Source organism: Candoia aspera, chromosome 2 (genome assembly GCF_035149785.1).
Source record: "Candoia aspera isolate rCanAsp1 chromosome 2, rCanAsp1.hap2, whole genome shotgun sequence".
Taxonomy (NCBI): domain Eukaryota; kingdom Metazoa; phylum Chordata; class Lepidosauria; order Squamata; family Boidae; genus Candoia; species Candoia aspera.
Window position 1 is genome coordinate 168,954,297 of NC_086154.1, and position 13,507 is coordinate 168,967,803.

Sequence of the window (13,507 nt, forward strand, 5' to 3'; positions counted from 1 at the left end):
ATGCATGCATTAAAAAAAAAAAGACTCTAGATTAGACATCCTGTCTACAGAAGTATCATTCGTGTTAAAAAGTTTAAGTTAAGAAAAATTGGGATAGAGTTTTATTCTGATGGTACAAGTGTAGCCATCATGCATTGAAATGTGTAATGTTTTGTAATGTTCTAGAAGGAAAAATGTTTGTCAGATATTTATAGATAGGAATAGCAACATTGGGGGTTTTTTCCCTCTGAACCGAACAGATAGCTTTATACATTAGTTATTGTGCCAAGCACCCTTGTTCTAACCATTACAGGCTGCACTCAAATCTTTCGTTTCCCGAGTGGGAGGAGCACTGTTGCTTTCCACACAAAAGTTCTGGCTGACTGGAGGACTCCTGTACTTTTCCCACATACAAAGGAAAGATGAAACTTCAGAAGTCTGCGTTGACTACCTTACAAAGTTACTCCAGCACACCTGCAGGGTGGGTCAGAGAAGATGTGGGGAGATGTTGAGACAGTCATATCTGACTAGTGCAGCTCATGACTTGGGAAGATGTCTTCATGGTTTTTTGGCATGTGTCTTCATGGATGTTGATTGCTAGAAAAAATTGATCAGCAAGGGCAATCTTAGGGAGATTAGCCTGCCTAAATTTCTCAATTCCTGAGCATCAGCAGGATCACAGAGTTCCCTGGGGGAGTATTTTAAACCCTGCAGCCTTCCCTAGCCAGATAGCCTCTACCTATACAGAGCTCTTCAGCAAAGGATTGTTACCTTGTCATGGTGCTGGAGCTTGAGCACCTCAATGATGCCATGAGCTAAACCGTGAAGGGCCACCCAAGACGGGAGGGTCATAACAGAGAGGTCAGACTAAATGCAATCCCTGGGGAAGGTAATGGCAACCCACCCCAGTATTTCACCCCGTGAAAACTAAATGGATCAGTACAACCAGAGATATGTCGGTATACCATCGGAAGATGAGACCCCCAGGTCAGAAGATGGTCAAAATGCTACTGGGGAGGAACAGAGGATGAGTTCAACTAGCCCCAGACGTGATGACGCAGCTAGCTCAAAGCCGAAAGGAGGGCTAGCGGCCGACGGTGCTGGTGGTGAACGACAAATCCGATGTTCTAAGGATCAACACACCATTGGAACCTGGAATGTAAGATCTATGGCAAATTGGATGTGGTTATTGGTGAGATGTCAAGATTAAAGATAGACATTTTGGGTGTCAGTGAACTGAAATGGACTGGAATGGGCCACTTCACATCAGATGACCACCAGATCTACTACTGTGGGCAAGAGGACCACAGAAGAAATGGAGTAGCCTTCATAATTAATAGTAAAGTGGCTAAAGCAGTGCTTGGATACAATCCAAAAAACGATAGAATGATCTCAATTCAAATTCAGGGCAAGCCATCTAACATCACAGTGATCCAAATATATGCCCCAACCACAGATGCTGAAGAAGCTGAAGTAGAGCAGTTCTATGAGGAGCTGCAGCACCTACTGGACAACATGCCTAAAAGAGATGATATTTTCATCACAGGAGACTGGAATGCTAAGGTGGGCAGTCAAATGACACCTGGAATTACAGGTAAGTATGGCCTGGGAGAACAAAACGAAGCAGGACATAGGCTGATAGAATTTTGCCAATACAACTCACTCTGCATAACAAACACTCTCTTCCAACAACCTAAGAGACAGCTTTATACATGGACTTCCCCAGATGGACAACACCGAAATCAGATTGACTACATCCTTTGCAGCCAAAGGTGGCGGACATCTGTACAGTCGGTAAAAACAAGACCTGGAGCTGACTGTAGTTCAGATCACGAACTTCTTCTTGCACAATTTAGGATCAGGCTAAAGAGATTAGGGAAGACCCACAGATCAGCTAGATATGAGCTCACTAATATTCCTAAGGAATATGCAGTGGAGGTGAAGAATCGATTTAAGGGACTGGACTTAGTAGATAGGGTCCCGGAAGACCTCTGGACAGAAGTTCGCAACATTGTTCAGGAGGCGGCAACAAAATACATCCCAAAGAAAGAGAAAATCAAGAAGGCAAGCTGGCTGTCTGCTGAGACACTAGAAGGAGCCCAAGGAAAGCAAAAGGCAACAGTCATAGGGAGAGATATGCCCAATTAAATGCAAAATTCCAGAGGTTAGCCAGAAGAGATAAGGAATTATTTTTAAACAAGCAATGCGTGGAAGTGGAAGAAGACAATAGAATAGGAAGGACAAGAGACCTCTTCCAGAAAATCAGAAACATCGGAGGTAAATTCCAGGCCAAAATGGGTATGATCAAAAACAAAGATGGCAAGGACCTAACAGAAGAAGAAGAGATCAAGAAAAGGTGGCAAGAATATACAGAAGACCTGTATAGGAAGGATAACAATATCGGGGATAGCTTTGACGGTGTGGTCAGTGAGCTAGAGCCAGACATCCTGAAGAGTGAGGTTGAATGGGCCTTAATAAGCATTGCTAATAACATGGCAGCAGGAGACGACGGCATCCCAGCTGAACTGTTCAAAATCTTGCAAGATGATGCTGTCAAGGTAATGCATGCTATATGCCAGCAAATTTGGAAAACACAAGAATGGCCATCAGATTGGAAAAAATCAACTTATATCCCCATACCAAAAAAGGGAAACACTAAAGAATGTTCAAACTATTGAACAGTGGCACTCATTTCACATGCCAGTAAGGTAATGCTCAAGATCCTGCAAGGTAGACTTCAGCAATTCATGGAGCGAGAATTGCCAGATGTACAAGCTGGGTTTAGAAAAGGCAGAGGAACTACGGACCAAATTGCCAATATCCGCTGGATAATTGAAAAAGCCAGGGAGTTTCAGAAAAACGTCTATTTCTGTTTTATTGACTATTCTAAAGCCTTTGACTGTGCGGACCATAACAAATTGTGGCAAGTTCTTAGTGGTATGAGGATGCCAAGTCATCTTGTCTGCCTCCTGAGGAATCTGTATAATAACCAAGTAGCAACAGTAAGAACAGACCACGGAACAACGGACTGGTTCAAGATTGGGAAAGGAGTACGGCAGGGCTGTATACTCTCACCCTACCTATTCAACTTGTACGCAGAACACATCATGCGACATGCTGGGCTTGAGGAATCCAAGGCTGGAGTTAAAATCGCTGGACATTAACAATCTCAGATATGCAGATGATACCACTTTGATGGCTGAAAGCGAAGAGGAACTGAGGAGCCTTATGATGAAGGTGAAAGAAGAAAGTGCAAAAGCTGGCCTGCAGCTAAACCTCAAAAAAACCAAGATTATGGCAACCAGCTTGATTGATAACTGGCAAATAGAGGGAGAAAATGTAGAAGCAGTGAAAGACTTTGTGTTTCTAGGTGCGAAGATTACTGCAGATGCTGACTGCAGTCAGGAAATCAGAAGACGCTTAATCCTTGGGAGAAGAGCAATGACCAATCTCGATAAAATAGTTAAGAGCAGAGACATCACACTGACAACAAAGGTCCGCATAGTTAAAGCAATGGTGTTCCCCATAGTAACATATGGCTGCGAGAGCTGGACCATAAGGAAGGCTGAGAGAAGGAAGATAGATGCTTTGGAACTGTGGTGTTGGAGGAAAATTCTGAGAGTGCCTTGGACTGCCAGAAGATCAAACCAGTCCATCCTCCAGGAAATAAAGCCAGACTGCTCACTGGAGAGAATGATATTAAAGGCAAATACTTTGGCCACATAATGAGAAGACAGGACACCCTGGAGAAGATGCTGATGCTAGGGAGAGTGGAAGGCAAAAGGAAGAGCGGCCGACCAAGGGCAAGATGGATAGATGATATTCTAGAGGTGACGGACTCGTCCCTGGGGGGGCTGGGGGTGTTGACGACCGACAGGAAGCTCTGGCGTGGGCTGGTCCATGAAGTCATGAAGAGTCGGAAGCGACTAAACGAATAAACAACAACATACAGAGCTACAACTCCTATAGCTTAGCATATCTACAGGATATAGGAATGTGGGGATTATGGGAAGTGTAGTTCAACATCTCTGGAGTGTGCCAGTTTGGGGAAGTCTGTTGTAGGACAGGGGCAAGGATGTGAACAAGAAGTAACTCTTATCAGGCAGACAAGAGTGGGATGGTCTTTCATGGTCTCATCTTCAGAGGAAATAAATGAGGATCATGGTTACCAAAGGAGGTGACTATGAATATTTCCCATTCATTTGCCATCAGTGAAATCAACGGCTGTAATATACTTGAGGCAGATTTGACCATAAGTCATACAAATGCTTGCCCTGCTTCACTGAGCTGACATGTGGGAGACATGAGGGCTGGGATTCCAGAAATGGGGTTCCAGTTTTCTAACTCTGTTGCAACTGGAGCATTAATCAGACATCCCTTCAGGGTTGTAATACAAAGTAAACTAGGTTTTGTTTGCTTTGTGTTGGTGATCACACACTCCAGCAGAAATGTGTGTGACTTATCAAAGCCACAAACTCTTCGATGTTCTGTGACTGCCAGCCCTGTTCCTGCATTTCAACAGAAAGATGACTTTGGAAGCCAAGGACCTACTGGTTGCAGCTGGGTTGCCTCAAGTTGCTTTCCAAATGATAAGTGATGAATTTCTAACAAACGGTGTGGCTAATGCTAGGTTCAGCTCAAATGGGATGTCACAGTTCTTGTAGCTCATGTCGTAGAGTTGATGGAAGAGCACCATGTGCCTTTGGATGGTAATTATTGCAGGCAGTGCATCTCTTGAACAAAAGCTTTTAAGCTTGCCAGCTGCACTTTTAGAATTTTTTTTCCCCTTTAGAACTGTTTTGTGAGCTTTGGCTTTTAAGGATTATTTGTTTCTGGAGAGAGATCCAGAGCCTGATATAGCAGAAAAATGGCTTTTTCGTGCTTTGGGAGAAAACTTAACTATTTCTCATGGAAGTAGACATTAATTTGAGGAGCCCAATATCATGGCATTGTTTTTTGCTTGGATTTTGTTTCTTTTCAGATCAACATGTGCACATCACAACCCTTTTGATTCTAGTATGGGGTACATCGAACATTGATCCAAACAATTATGTTTTGTAGATCATTTCCCTGTAGAGCATTCCCTTCATTGCAGTTCTTCCCTCTGATACAGTAGTGTGCATGAAGAGAATAGGAGTTAAATTGACCCAAGTTAATTAGCAGTAAAGCAGCTTTGATTGATTGATAAACAGGCCAGCTATCAGGAAAGCACTAGGCTGTTTATTTTTGCTTTGCTTAGTGGCATATGACCTTGAAACAGAAGCTTCCCATCCACAGAAAGAAGTGGGGTATGTTGAGAATTTGGCCAAAGGAAAGACCCCAGTACACAACATTATTTGGTCATCAGGGGGTTATCTTGCATTAAAAATACAACTACACCTTCATCTGAAGGTGGCCCCAATTTTGTATACAAAAGTAAGAATTGGAAAGAATGTTTGACTTTGAGAAAATGAGAGGCGTGGTTTTGGAAAGAAAGTGACTATGAACCCTGCAGGAGAATTAAGGGGATACTTATGTCCAGTGGTCAGGCTGACGTGCTCCCTTTCAGAAAGGAATGGTGAAGGACAATGCTTTTACTGGTCTCTGTGACATGTTTGCTAGGTTCTTTGCAAATAAAATCAGTCATATTCCCTCAGAGTCGTACACCTTTTTGATGGAGTCTAATGCGATCTGGGGTAACGTCTTGTGACACCATCATTTGACCTTGTGGAGGCTGAGTGACAGAATAGAATCCTCTGTAACAAGATGTCCACCACATGTGGCTAGATCCATGCCCTTCATGGCTTCTTTGGACAGATTATGGGTAGCAGGAGTCGAGAGGTGGCAAATGCTGCTTTGAGAGAGGGCATAGTGTTATCAGCCTTGGAAGAAATGGTGGTATGCTGCCTCTTGAAGAAACCCTCTCTTGATCAGGCCAACTTTTGCCCCCAGTATTTAACCTTCCCTTTCTGGGGAAGGTGCTGGAGAAAGCGGTGGGGAATCAGCTCAAAATGTCCTAACAGCCAGGAAACACGCTGAGACAAGGAACTGGTCTCTAATGTTTTATTGCTTGTACATAACAGGAATCCTAACAAACTGAAGAAGCGTGGGAAGAACCCAGACATATAAACCCCAAAGGGTTAAGGCGGTCCCGATCTGTGTCTCTTTGAATGGCTACCTAATTCCTCAGTGCTACGCATGCGCTTTACAGCCTGGATGGGAGCCCCCTGCTCGCCATCCTTACTCATGACACAAAAGCTCCTATGTGAAGCTGATTATCTGGACCCTTTCCAGTCTGGACTCAGGTTCAGGCATGGGACAAAAGCAGCATTGGTTGCGCTGGTGGATAACCTGGGAGTGTGCCCCTCTTTGTCCAATTAGACCTCTTACTATCTTAGTACTACTGACCATGGTATCTTATTGGACTGCCTGTAGGGTTGAGAATTGGGGGCACCGTTTTATTATGGTTCTGTTCCTACAGCTGTGGAGGGTTTCAGTCATTATTAATGGAAGATGAGTAGTCAAGCCCACAATTAGTCCAACATGGGCTCCCTCAATGCTCAACTCTCACTTCATTTCTATTTAACATGTAAGTGAAAACACTGAGAAGACATATGTAGGTTCAGGGTGAGACATCAGTATTGAATCATACTAAGTCGCATGTTGCTATCCCTGGCCAAACCAGAAATGTTGTGGGAATTCTGACTCAGTGTCAGGAGGTTGTGGGTCTTTGTTTATTCGTTTAGTCGCTTCCGACTCTTCGTGACTTCATGGACCAGCCCACGCCAGAGCTTCCTGTTGGTCGTCAACACCCCCAGCTCCCCCAGGGATGAGTCCGTCACCTCTAGAATATCATCCATCCATCTTGCCCTTGGTCGGCCCCTCTTCCTTTTGCCTTCCACTCTCCCTAGCATCAGCATCTTCTCCAGGGTGTCCTGTCGTCTCATTATGCGGCCAAAGTATTTCAGTTTTGCCTTTAATATTCCCTCCAGTGAGCAGTCTGGCTTTATTTCCTGGAGGATGGACTGGTTTGATCTTCTGGCAGTCCAAGGCACTCTCAGAATTTTCCTCCAACATCACAGTTCCAAAGCATCGATCTTCCTTCTCTCAGCCTTCCTTATGGTCCAGCTCTCGCAGCCATATGTTACTATGGGGAACACCATTGCTTTAACTATGCGGACCTTTGTTGTCAGTGTGAGGTCTCTGCTCTTAACTATTTTATCGAGATTTGTCATTGTCGAAATTTGTCATTGCTCTTCTCCCAAGGATTAAGCGTCTTCTGATTTCCTGACTGCAGTCAGCATCTGCAGTAATCTTCGCACCTAGAAACACAAAATCTTTCACTGCTTCTACATTTTCTCCCTCTATTTGCCAGTTATCAATCAAGCTGGTTGCCATAATCTTGGTTTTTTTGAGGTTTAGCTGCAAGCCAGCTTTTGCACTTTCTTCTTTCACCTTCATCATAAGGCTCCTCAGTTCCTCTTCGCTTTCAGCCATCAAAGTGGTATCATCTGCATATCTGAGATTGTTAATGTCCAGCGATTTTAACTCCAGCCTTGGATTCCTCAAGCCCAGCATGTTGCATGATGTGTTCTGCGTACAAGTTGAATAGGTAGGGTGAGAGTATACAGCCCTGCCGTACTCCTTTCCCAATCTTAAACCAGTCCGTTGTTCCTTGGTCTGTTCTTACTGTTGCTACTTGGTCATTATACAGATTCCTCAGGAGGCAGACAAGATGGCTTGGTATCCCCATACCACTAAGAACTTGCCACAATTTGTTATGGTCCGCACAGTCAAAGGCTTTAGAATAGTCGATAAAACAGAAATAGATGTTTTTCTGAAACTCCCTGGCTTTTTCCATTATCCAGCGGATATTGGCAATTTGGTCCCTAGTTCCTCTGCCTTTTCTAAACCCAGCTTGTACAGCTGGTAATTCTCGCTCCATGAATTGCTGAAGTCTACCTTGCAGGATCTTGAGCATTACCTTACTGGCATGTGAAATGAGTGCCACTGTTCGATAGTTTGAACATTCTTTAGTGTTTCCCTTTTTTGGTATGGGGATATAAGTTGATTTTTTCCAGTCTGATGGCCATTCTTGTGTTTTCCAAATTTGCTGGCATATCGCATGCATTACCTTGACAGCATCATCTTGCAAGATTTTGAACAGTTCAGCTGGGATGCCGTCGTCTCCTGCTGCCTTGTTATTAGCATCGCTTATTAAGGCCCATTCAACCTCACTCTTCAGGATGTCTGGCTCTAGCTCACTGACCACACTATCAAAGCTATCCCCGATATTGTTATCCTTCCTATACAGGTCTTCTGTATATTCTTGCCACCTTTTCTTGATCTCTTCTTCTTCTGTTAGGTCCTTGCCATCTTTGTTTTTGATCATACCCATTTTGGCCTGGCATTTACCTCCGATGTTTCTAATTTTCTGGAAGAGGTCTCTTGTCCTTCCTATTCTATTGTCTTCTTCCACTTCCGTGCATTGCTTGTTTAAAAATAATTCCTTATCTCTTCTGGCTAACCTCTGGAATTTTGCATTTAATTGGGCATATCTCCCCCTATCACTGTTGCCTTTTGCTTTCCTTCTTTCTTGGGCTCCTTCTAGTGTCTCAGCAGACAGCCAGTTTGCCTTCTTGATTTTCTCTTTCTTTGGGATGTATTTTGTTGCCACCTCCTGAACAATGTTGAGAACTTCTGTCCATAGTTCTTCCAGGACCCTATCTACTAAGTCCAGTCCCTTAAATCGATTCTTCACCTCCACTGCATATTCCTTAGGAATATTAGTGAGCTCATATCTAGCTGATCTGTGGGTCTTCCCTAATCTCTTTAGCCTGATCCTAAATTGTGCAAGAAGAAGTTCGTGATCTGAACTACAGTCAGCTCCAGGTCTTGTTTTTACCGACTGTACAGATGTCCGCCACCTTTGGCTGCAAAGGATGTAGTCAATCTGATTTTGTTGTTGTCCATCTGGGGAAGTCCATGTATAAAGCTGTCTCTTAGGTTGTTGGAAGAGAGTGTTTGTTATGCAGAGTGAGTTGTCTTGGCAAAATTCTATCAGCCTATGTCCTGCTTCGTTTTGTTCTCCCAGGCCATGCTTACCTGTAATTCCAGGTGTCATTTGACTGCCCACCTTAGCATTCCAGTCTCCTGTGATGAAAATATCATCTCTTTTAGGCGTGTTGTCCAGTAGGTGCTGCAGCTCCTCATAGAACTGCTCTACTTCAGCTTCTTCAGCATCTATGGTTGGGGCGTATATTTGGATCACTGTGATGCTAGATGGCTTGCCCTGAATTCGAATTGAGATCATTCTATCGTTTTTTGGATTGTATCTGTCCTGACTCCCAGGAAACACTCTGAGACAGGGAACTGTTCTCTAATGTTTATTTGCTAATACATAACAGTAATCCTAACAAACTGAACAAGCGTGGGAAAAACCCAGCCATATAAACCCCGCAGGTTAAGGCGGTCCCAATCTGTGCCTCTTGGAATGGCTCACCAATTCCTCAGTGCTACGCATGTGCTTAACAGTCTGGAAGGAGCCCCCTGCTCGCCATCCTTACTCATGACAGTATCCAAGCACTGCTTTAGCCACTTTACTATTAATTATGAAGGCTACTCCATTTCTTCTGTGGTCCTCTTGCCCACAGTAGTAGATCTGGTGGTCATCTGATGTGAAGTGGCCCATTCCAGTCCATTTCAGTTCACCGACACCCAAAATGTCTATCTTTAATCTTGACATCTCACCAATAGCCACATCCAATTTGCCCTGGCTCATAGATCTTACATTCCAGGTTCCAATGGTGTGTTGATCCTTAGAACATTGGATTCGCCGTTCACCACTAGCACCGTTGGCCGCTAGCCGTCCTTTCGGCTTTGAGCTAGCTGCCTCATCATGTCTGGGGCTAGTTGAACTCATCCTCTGTTCCTCCCCAGTAGCATTTTGACCATCTTCCGACCTGGGGGTCTCATCTTCCGATGGTATACCGACATATCTCTGGTTGTACTGATCCATTTAGTTTTCACGGCAAGAATACTGGGGTGGGTTGCCATTACCTTCCCCAGGGATCGCATTTAGTCTGACCTCTCTGTCATGACCTTCCCATCTTGGGTGGCACTTCATGGTTTAGCTCATGGCATCATTGAGGTGCTCAAGCTCCAGCACCACAACAAGGTAACGATCCTTTGCTGAAGTTGTGGGTCTAGATGGGCCAAAATAAGCTTAGGTTGAATCCCAGAAAGACAGGATTACTGTTTGTTCAGAAATGTCAGTGACTCATCATGCCCCACTGATTATTGTTCTGGATGGGGTCACCCTGTCTACAACCTTGGGTTTCTTCTGGACTCACAGCTCTAGGTGGAGCAGAAGATGGAAGCCAGGACTAAGGGGACCCTTGCCCACGTTTGGCTGGTAGCAGTTGCAGCCCTACCTGGACCATGAAGCCATTGTGATGATCACATATGGTCTCGTTACCTACACACCTAAACTACTACAGCATACTCTGTATGGGGCTGCCTTTGAAGACAACCTATAAAGTTCAGCTGGTGCAAAATGAGGCAGCCAGGATATTCAGAGATGAGAGTTGCCATTGTAGTTTATATTAGCCACCACTGAGTTTCCAGGCCCAGTGCTGGCTATTACCTACAGAGGTCTGTATGTCTGGACTCCAGGGCACCAGGAGAAATATGGTTGCTTAGGGTTGTCACCACAAGAGATCAAAGGGGCATAGACCTGAGGGCAATTCTTCTCCTTGGCATGATGCTGTGAAACAGTTCATCTCCAGAGGTGCATCAGGCAGGCTCCTTATTAGAGTCATTAAAGCAGTCTTGTTTCTGTGAATGTTAGTTGTCTGGTTGATGGTTGGTTTGTGGCTGCTCTCTTTTTATTCTGCTGGTGTTGAGATGCATTTATCTTATTTTTAACTTGTGAACCACCCAGAGGACCACTTGTGGACTGGGTGCTGTATAAATCCTTGCAGATAAATAAACACATCAATCCTGGCCAAAGCGGTAGTACCCATATATTCATTCCCTGCATATGCTCCCAGATAAGATTTTTACTCTGAAGCAATTCTACCACATTTGCAGAATTCTCTGGGAGTGCAGATGACACTGTTCTCCAGTTGTCGTCCCCCCCCCCCGCCTTAGTTTTCTCCACCACCGCTGCCTCCTCCTCCTCCTCCTCCTTTCCGCAGAAACAGCTAAGGAGGAAAAGATGGAATGGCCACACAATGCATTTAAATGGGAAGCAGCTAAATGCATCTTTCCAGCCAGAGTCAACAGCTTTGGCAGATGACTGATGGTGTATCATACCAAAACTTAAGTTGCGTTGGTGCTGGCAGGGGAGAGTTTCCTTGACTTACCTTTTGGCAAGAGTAGCGATTGGAATATCTTGGACTTTGTTTTTGATCTCAGAGCTGTTGGTGGCCTTGAGCTACAGTAGAAGTTGAAATCATCAAAGGTCTTCAGTCAAAGAGCCAGAGGGGTAAAAGAGAGTCTGTCAGCCCTCCTTGTCAGAGTGCTGCTCCAGTTCACGAAAGAGCCAAGGCCAGACGTGAAATGTGGCTTCAGTGCTGTTGCAACTCAGCTGTAGAAAACAAGTGTTGGAACCTTCTGCCTGCTAAAGTAACCACCATTTATTTGGGGTTAAAGATGAGGGCTTCCACACGGAAATTATTGACACTACGCATATTTTTCTTTATTTTCCTTACTTTGTGAATGAGGAGGGGAGACTGTGGCTTTCACCCAGAACTTTATGGGCTTAGACATTAAGCCTGTCCTTAAGCAATGGCTGATTGGACCTTCTGGCAGCACACTGAGTTCTTCTCTCTGAGTTTTGGATCGTAACTGACTCTAAGGCTCTCTTTCTCCAGTAATGCCTGTATGTCTGCTTCTCCTATTACATTCTGATCAAGGGGTAGAAGAATTTCCCTGCAACAAGAAAATAAAAAATAAAGAATGGTGGGGGGGAGCCATTATGAGGAGTTTTACAAGTAGAATAGAATTAAATACCAGGGATTCACCATTTATGTCTGGCGTGGTACCAAATAGAAGAACCTACCCACAGGACACCATTCTTATCTAAAGGAACTTTTCTGCCTCACTGGGAATACTGATGATTATTAAACTGAAGATGGAATTAACAGACACATTCAGTGACTACTGGCCACCATTGCTACATGGAATCTTGAGGTCCAGAGTGGACAGACTTCCAGATACCAAATGCTGGAGATGGAAAGATCTGTCTGTTTCATGTCCTGCTTGTGAACTTCAGAGGTGGCAATAGCCACCTAGAAACAGGAAGCTTATATGGCAAGGTATTCATTATGTTGTCAGAGCTGTCCTTGTCCTGCCTTACAGAAGTAGCCAAATCCACAAAGCACAAATGAGAGGGATCATCCTCAAACTATGTGCTACTGGGAAATCCTGCCTGAATCCTTCCTTTGTGCTTATCTTTCGCCACAGGTCGAAAGGCAAATGGGCTGATGTCTCCTCTGTTAAGCAACAGGTGGCACCCAGGGCTAGAAACTGAATGGGGAATTCCTAAAATGCAAAGCATATGGGTGGCTTGGCTGGATTAAAGCTGACATTCAGAACAAACACGTAAGTCTTGGCAAATTGTTGGAATCGATATATTTGTTTCCTACTCTTTTTTCCTCCCCTAGCTTTAATTGCAAAGTTGATTTTTCCACAACCCCAATTGTGTCTTTGGAGATTACTAAGATTTATTGGATGTGCTTATCAATTCAGGTTTCAGACCAACGAAAAGCAATTATATAGGCATGTTGGGAGCAGACCTATATGATTCAGCATACAATTTAAGCAGCATTGTTCACTTGCTCCTCCCCACAGAGTCTGGGAATCTATCTCTCTGGGTTGGCAAAGAGAAGCCTGTTCTCTTCCTCTCCACCACCACCCAGATCTGATTAGGGGTACCAGATCTGGCTGCAAAAATCTGGACAACTGCTAAGTGGCAGCAAAAAGGTATATAATGCTGTAATACTTGTGCCTTGTAGTGGTCATGCATCCCAGATCTGGTAGCCCTACTTTCATTACTGTATGGTATTTAGCTGTTGCTGCTACTCTGTTCTTCTGGAAGTGCCCTGCATCTATTTTTGTGTAAGTCTTCTTGGGAAGATGAATGTTTGGCTATTCTCCTTCTCCTTTTCTTTGTATACCTGCCCCCTCCAGATGTAGAGATTTTTATCCTGTCAACAAGTCTGCAATGTTTCACTGTCATTCTGGTTGACTTGGGACATTCCAGTTTTCTGTTAGAGGAAAGGAACCTAAGGTTATGAATACCTATTCTTGCAGTAACATTGTGCTGCTATGACTTTAAGTAGCTTCATCCTGGGGGAGAAAATCAAATAAGCAGAAGCTATCCTATCTTTTAACCACAAGAGCTTTGGAAAGATCATGATAGGGTGATCAATATTCTCTGAAATGCTGAGCTGTCACTGCAGGAGAATGCACTTGATTCAGCACTTTGCTAGGATTGTGCGCTGCAGTCTAACTTTGGCCTAAGAAACATCTCAAAGGAGCTAAG

The 13,507-nt window shown here is 44.2% G+C and overlaps 1 protein-coding gene across 1 annotated transcript in view; it reads left to right on the forward strand.

Moving 5' to 3' along the window:
• Positions 1-13,507, forward strand: part of FRMPD1 (FERM and PDZ domain containing 1) — an 84,756-nt gene that overhangs the window by 16,863 nt on the left and 54,386 nt on the right. The window contains exon 2 of the mRNA XM_063294820.1: positions 12,427-12,564. The gene's annotated coding sequence lies outside the window, so the exon portion shown is untranslated. The remainder of the gene's footprint in view (positions 1-12,426; positions 12,565-13,507) is intronic.